The 7,334-nt window shown below is 41.3% G+C and overlaps 1 pseudogene; it reads right to left on the bottom strand.

Moving 5' to 3' along the window:
* Positions 1-1,258: 1,258 nt before the first annotated feature.
* On the bottom strand, positions 1,259-2,147 carry LOC114623136 (annotated as a pseudogene).
* Between the last annotated feature and the right edge of the window lie 5,187 nt (positions 2,148-7,334).

Here is a 7,334-nt window from a genome sequence, read left to right as displayed (position 1 = left end):
AGAGGAGCTCCTTGGTCCCATGAAGTCTGGATGCCGAGTGTGGGAGAATTTGAGGGTGGGGAGGTGGGAGTGAGGGGGTGGGAGTGGGGGGGCACATCCTCATAGAAGCAGGAGGAGGGAGATGGGATAGGGGGTTCCTGGGCAGGGAGGGTTGAAATGGGGTAAGGGGATAACATCTGAAATGTAAATAAAATATCCAATTAAAGAAAAGAGTGGGGCCAAAAGCTTCTGAACCACATTGGACTGTACCTAAGGATAATACACATTTATACGCTTTTCTCCCATTTAATTTATCTTAGACACTTTATTCCAGCAAACCTTCAGAGGGCAGAGGGGAAAGTCCACTCATCCCTATCATATTCCATCCTGACCTGCTATACATCAGCTCAGTGGCTTTCCAATGGCAAAGTTTTAGTGCAGGTTTTGTTTCTTTTAAAGTTCAGAGGTACAGTGCTTCTGAACAGAAAGAACTGCACAAAGTCCATTATTAGACACCAAATCGCTTTGGGAATAGGTTTGATAATTTTTTTTTAAAGAACAATTTTTAAGATTTATTTATTTATTTTCTGCATATGAGTACACTTTAGTTGTCCTCAGACACACTAGAAGAGGGCATTGGGTCGCATTACAGATGGTTGTGAGCCACCATGTGGTTTCTGGGAATTGAACTCAGGACCTCTGGAAAAGAAGTTAGTGCTCCTAACCCCTGTGCCATCTCTCCAGCCCTTGATAATGTTTCTTTCTTTCTTTTTTTTCCCCAGATTTGGTGTAATATTTTACAACAGCAGAAAACAAACAAACCCAAGTACTAAACACTAACAACACACTATACAACCTGGGGAAGAGGACATGCAGAGGCTACAGGTACAAGCTAAGTCTTTACAATTGACCACTGAACTGGCTGATGCAGTTGTGCTGGTGACAGGACTAACAACTGCTGTATCTGGACTTGTAAGCCCCAGGACTTACTTGCAGCAAAACATATAGGACACTTTTTATGTTCACACAAGAGTAGGTCACCCCCAGCGTTCAGTCATCAAAATGAGCAGAGGTGGACCTTTTGTTGGCCTCACTGGCTTTTTCCAAACTGCTTGTACTTAAGCATCAACTTACAATATCCCATAATTTCTGAGTGAGAAAGGCACCTTCAAAGGCAGAGATGTGGATTTCCATCAGTATGAATGTCATCTGTGGCTCTGCTCATGCCACAAGAGTGAGTGATGCCAGCAAGCTAGCCCAAACTTGAGAGATCTGTCCTTTATCCTTCAAGGCTCTTAGTTAAGACTTTCTTCCTACGAACACACTTGGGGCATAGCATGTTGTTCTCCAGGTGTGGAGGTGAAAATGTGCAGGCCGGAAGCAGGAAGAGGGCGTTGCTTTCCCTTTCTTATCAGGTACCCAGGCTTGACCGGTGTGGAACTGCAACAGAACCCAACCACTTGAACTCGCAGGAAGGCTTGTCCTGTGAACCACACACCACATTTCCCCTTTGACTTCCGATGTTGCATTGGACAATACTGCCAGGAACTTCTTAGCACTGGATGCAATTCTGGCCCAAGATGCCAACACTGCCTCTGAGGCGGGTATACTCACAACTGTGGTGCTGACTTCCTCATAGAGCATAGGAGGATCAATGAGGGCAGGTATCTGTTCCTCTGGTACAGTGACAATTTTAAGGGGAACTGTCACCTGAGATTCTTCTCCTGGCTCGGTCTTCTTTTTTTTTTTCCTCCGAGATGTCTTTAACCTGGCATCTTTGCCTGAGTCAGGAACATTCTTCAACTCGGGCATTTGCTTTGGGAAAGCCCTTGCAGGGAGTCGTTTATAAGCATCTAATTTTTTGCCTTTGCTGCTCATCTTCCTCTGCTGACACCATGCCCACAACACATCTCGGTGAATCAGGTTCACTGGGGACAGATGCTCTGGAAAAGGAGGAACTGGTACCTTCCTACGAGTGTGTCCTGGTGTCTCAGTGTCTTCTGATATTTTCTCCTTTGTTTTACAACCGTTGTCTTTCCCTGACTTTTTTTGTTTTTCCCGGTTGCTTTAATCTTTGCAGAAGATGTGTTCAGTTGACTAGACATCTGCCATTCCACTTCTTCCCCTGGCTCTTCTGCGCTCCGCTTCTTGCTTCCAGCAGTCTCCATCTTGAGATTACAGGATACCTCCGAAAGAAAGTTCTTCCAGCTTCCTGATAATGTTTCTTAATGAATCTATCCTAAATTTACAGGGTAAAACAACACTTGCTTTCAAAACTTAAACAGTTGTGAAGCCATTCAGTATCAATTAATATTTCATTCACGGTTTGTCAAGCTGCTTGTGTATATCTTGTGCTGCCATGTTTAAAAGAAGAGATATTTTTACTTCCACAAAAGTTGCAGTGAATACTTTGTTTTGAACTGAAGTTCTAGTGATGACTGTATTCATCAGACTTCAAGGCAAGGGAAAAGGAAACTCATACCTTTCAAATTCTTTTTAATACTACAACTAAGAGCTTTAGTTTAGAAATGGATAACGTATTCTGGGAAAAGACTCCAACAGGCTTCAGTGAGTGTCCCTTAAGGAATGGGTAATCCCATTAAAGTCATAGGGTCATGGATTTATGTCAGCATTTTACAGTACCTGTCTGCATAAAAATATATTCTAGTGATAAAGTATTTGTCATTACCAGGTAAATATTTGCAACTGAGTCATGTTTTGGCTGTAAAGTAAGCAAAAGAATTAAGAATTAAGAATCCTGTTATAGCCAGGTGTTGTGGCATATATCTTTAATCCCAGTACTCCAGAAGCAGAGGCAGGTGGATCTCTCTGAGTTCGAGGCCACCATACTCTACAAAGCGAGTTCCAGGAAGTCAAGGCTACACAGAGAAATCCTGTCTTGGAAAAAAAAATATCCTGATGCAATAAAGTGTTTAATCAGAGACAGCAAGGTGGCTCAGTTAAAGCCACTTGCCACCAAGTCTAATGACCTGAGTTCAATTTCTGGGACACAAATGGTGGAAAGAGAGAGCTAACGTCCTCAAGTTGTCTTCTGGTCTCAACATTTACTTCTGAAGTACACACACACACACACACACACACACACACACACAGAGAGAGAGAGAGAGAGAGAGAGAGAGATTCACACATGTATACACACAGAAGTGCAATTAAAACGAAGCATAGATCCATAGAAATATGAAATGGATAACAAAACACAAAGAGAAGATTCGACATAAAAAGAGAATAGCAAGGAATGAGTAAGAGCAAGGTTTGAAGAAACTGTCTTAATATTTCTCAGACTGCAAACAAATCATGAGTCATAGATAAACAAAACTAAAATAAAGTCCAAAGTGAGCTGCTTTTATCAGAGAGATAACAAAACATCAAATTCAAAGAGAAACTTCCCAGAGCTTCAAATTAGGAAAAAATACATAGCTTCTTTGTTAAAAAGGCTCCAAGTAAGTATGTCTATTACAAAACATGGAAAGCAGAACATAACGGGACACCTCAGGGAAGAATATCAGCTAATCTGATGTATTCATTGGTAGGCAATCTTTCGTTTGCCTTTTTACCTTCTGTCCCTTTCTACTCTCTACTTTACTTTTAGTAATATTTTTTTTTACTGTATTTAGCAGGGATTTGTCCAGTTTTTATTAATTTTTAAAAATATGCCCACATTTAGGGGCAGGAGAAATGACTAAAAAGTTAGAAACCGTTGCTGATAGTTCAGAAGGCCTGTCTTCTGTTCTTAGCACCCAAGTCAAGAAGCTCAATAGTTTGTCCTTGTGATAATCCACAGTGACCACATCCTCCGTCCGCTATGAGAAGACAATATTGTTTTTCCTCTCCTAAAGTTTATTAATTAGGAAGAAGCATCTAATGTCAAGTCACAACAAAGATTCACAATGTAGAATGTGATCACAGCTAAATTATTTTGGACATTTAATTCTGGAAACACCTTCAATAATGTCAGTTTAGGGTACTAACAGAGGCCACTTGAGAGATCATTTAAAAACAAACAAACAAAAAAAGGAAATCCACTTGAGAAAGGGTTAATAATCAGTATAAGGACCTCACATTGGAACTGCTGAAAGTCACTGTACCCAGACTTTAAACATCAATTAAGAAAGAGGTAATTGTTCAAATTCTGAAGCTTATGATAGGAAAAAGAACCAATCATAAGGTAGAAGCTTATGATTTAAGCTCTTTTTCCAGTCAATAGAAGCTTGTGGTTTGAACGTGTTTTCTAGTTGGCATGGCCACAGCCTTCAATAGGCCAGAACCAAAAGCCATGCACTTTAGAATGCTTGCAAGAGGCTCAGCATTGACTGTAGGAATTATAAAACTACCTATACCCACTAGTCACATGAAAAGTTAATATAAAACTGGAAACAAAAGTAGAACATTTAATATTATTGAATGAATGCAGTATTACATGTGCTTTATAATACAGTGTAGCTGAATTAGTAAATATATTTATTGATATTGTTGAGTTAACCATACGAAATAAAATAACTTAAAATATGTGTTTACCAGTGTGAGTGGATGTTCCTCCTTGCACACATGTGAGTATCACAGTGCACACGTAGAGACAAGAGGACAACATTCAGAAATTAGTTCTCTCCTTCCACCATATCTATTTTGGGGCTAAAACTCAGATCATCAATCCACTGAGACATCTCACTGGCCCTAAATAAATTCTTTGTAGCCGCCCGTTCTGCTGCTCCATTCCGCAGGTCAGGGCCTAGCAAGAGAGAGAGTGGGGACGGAGACGCGAAGAATGGAGGCAAGACAGGGAGTCTGATCAAGTCTCTCCAAGTCTCGTTTATTGGAAGGAAATCCTAGGTATTTATACTCTTTACCACGTGCCTTGCCCTCGTGGACAAGCACAGCTGAAGGCACTACGTCATGTGCCTTGCAGCATGGATATTACGTGCACCTAGCTAGCAGTGAGGAGACCACGTGCACCCAGCAGCGTGGATATCACGTGCGCCTTGCAGTTGGTGGCACTAAACAGCAAAACAAGATATGTGAGAAAAACAAGATGTTTATCAGAGTGTGCTCAGCTGTTGTAGGCTGTTGAAAACAAGTCTCTTGTCAGGGTATATGGCCTGAGATGACTGCAAAGATGATAGCCACTTTCGGCTAGGAGTCGGCTCCCAACAATTCTTTAAATCTATAGTTATATCCTTCAAAGTTTCTATACTCAAGTTGACTAGAATACAACACAAAAGATACTATCTTAATTCATTTTCTGTAATTATAGCCACATGCCACAGTCTGGGTAATTTTTTAAAGAAAATAGATTTTTTGTGCTCATGACTGTGGAGACTGGGAGTTTCAAGAACACAGCGATGGTATCTGATAAGGGCCCTCTTGCTACATCCTAACATGATGGGGGCATCACCGAGTGAGACAGAACAAATGTGATGATGAGGTTTCTCTACTTGTCCTTATAAAGGCACTTGTGCCATCATGGGGATTCTATTCATGATCATGTCTAAGCTCAAGTTACTGGTCAAGTATTGAAAACACTGAACAAGGGCTGGAGAGATGGCTCAGCAGTTAAGAGCACCGCCTGCTCTTCCAGAGGTCCTGAGTTCAATTTCCAGCAACCACATGGTGGCTCACAACCATCTATAATGTGATCTGATGCGCTCTTCCAGTGTGTCTGAAGACAATGATAGTGTACTCACATACATAAAATAAATGCAATCTTAAAAAAAGAAAACACTGAGCAAAAGCTCTGATTCTTAGCACACAGCAATGCATATTTTATTGTTTTGAATAGAAGAACTCTTACTTCATCAGACCACAAATCAGCTGACCTATGACAAGCAGAAGTGGATTCCCACCTTTCTTCCTGTATCCTCCCTTGAAAAGTACTATTTTGTCTGTGAGTAATGGGTACTTGCTGTGCACAGAAGGGGAGAGACTGGTCAGGTTTATGTTAGATGCTGTTTAATGTACTTCCTGTAGGTGGCCTCCCAACAGATATTTTCAGAAAGAAGTTAAAAAGTAGAGAGCCATGGAGGTTATTATCTCTGGGTTTTGCCTTCTTTTTTCTCTTAACAACTCTTGTCATAGAACAGGCTAGTTAAGAGACAAGACAGGAGGGCTCTTGGTGATCACTGTTTGGCTCTGTGCCATCTCCTCCACACTGACCCTGTCTAACCATACATGGGCCAGACTCATCTGTATTAATGAATCTTCGCCTAGATTCTGATTATCACCTTGACAATTTCCATAAGGTATAGTTAACAGTCAACATACAGTCAGTTCTCTGTACACATGGGGCTTTGGTTCCAGGACCCCTCATCAATAGCACATCTAGGGATGGCCACATCTCCTATGTAAAACTGTGTAGTAATAACATAGAACCCAGACACATCTTCCTTTTACTGTAAATCAACTTAGATGTTTTATAATATTCAACACAATGTTGATTCAGAGACAAAACATTGAATTTTTAGGAAATCATGACAAGCACATAGATCTTTGCATGTTTGATACAGAAATAACATCTTTTTTGTTTTTATTTTTGTTTTTTTTAATTGGATGTTTTATTTACATTTCATATGTTATCCTCTTACCCCATTCCACCCCCCCGCAAAGGAACCCCCATCCCCTCACCCCTCCTCCTGCTTCTCTGTGGATGTGCCCCTACCTACCCCCCCCACTCCCACCTCCCCACCCTCAAATTCCCACCCACTGGGGCGTCCAGCCTTCATGAGGCCAAGGATCTCTTCTCCCACCTAGAAATAACATCTTTTAAATAGTTTCTTCTTCTCCTCTCTTCTTTCATTTTTCCTCATCTATATCCTTCTACATCTCCTTTTCATTTCTTTTTTTCCCCCATGAGGACAGTGATATACTCAGAGAGAATCTCACATGTAGCCCAGGGTAGTCTTGAATTAAAAATCCTCCTACCTCTACCTCTTGAAGGCAGAGATTATAGGTGTATATATTATGCTCAGGTTTTTCAAGCAGAAATCCATGGATGTGGAACCCTGAGCCACAAATTAATTGTCTAGTCTTTGGGAAACTGCTAAAGTGGTGACAAGATTGAGGAGTAGACTCAGAGAGCACAGCCATGCCTCCACTTCTGTTGGCTCCTGGAAGCCCATTACTACAGGGATATGGAGAGAGCCTAGGCATTAGTTCTAAAGCAGCCTGTTTCACAGGAGACAATAAGAGGCACCAAAATGACCCAGAGGACTAGAGCTTAAAGCACTGTCAAGGCCCTCCCAAGCCAGACAAGGACTCCAGGAGATGCTCTAACAGATTCGATGGTCCTTGGGCAGAGAGGACCATTGTGTTATGAGGTGTAAGAGAGAGTTCCAAGGTGCTTC

This window comes from Grammomys surdaster, unplaced genomic scaffold (genome assembly GCF_004785775.1).
Source record: "Grammomys surdaster isolate TR1022 unplaced genomic scaffold, NIH_TR_1.0 194, whole genome shotgun sequence".
Taxonomy (NCBI): domain Eukaryota; kingdom Metazoa; phylum Chordata; class Mammalia; order Rodentia; family Muridae; genus Grammomys; species Grammomys surdaster.
This window is presented reverse-complemented; position numbering and strand designations above follow the sequence as displayed.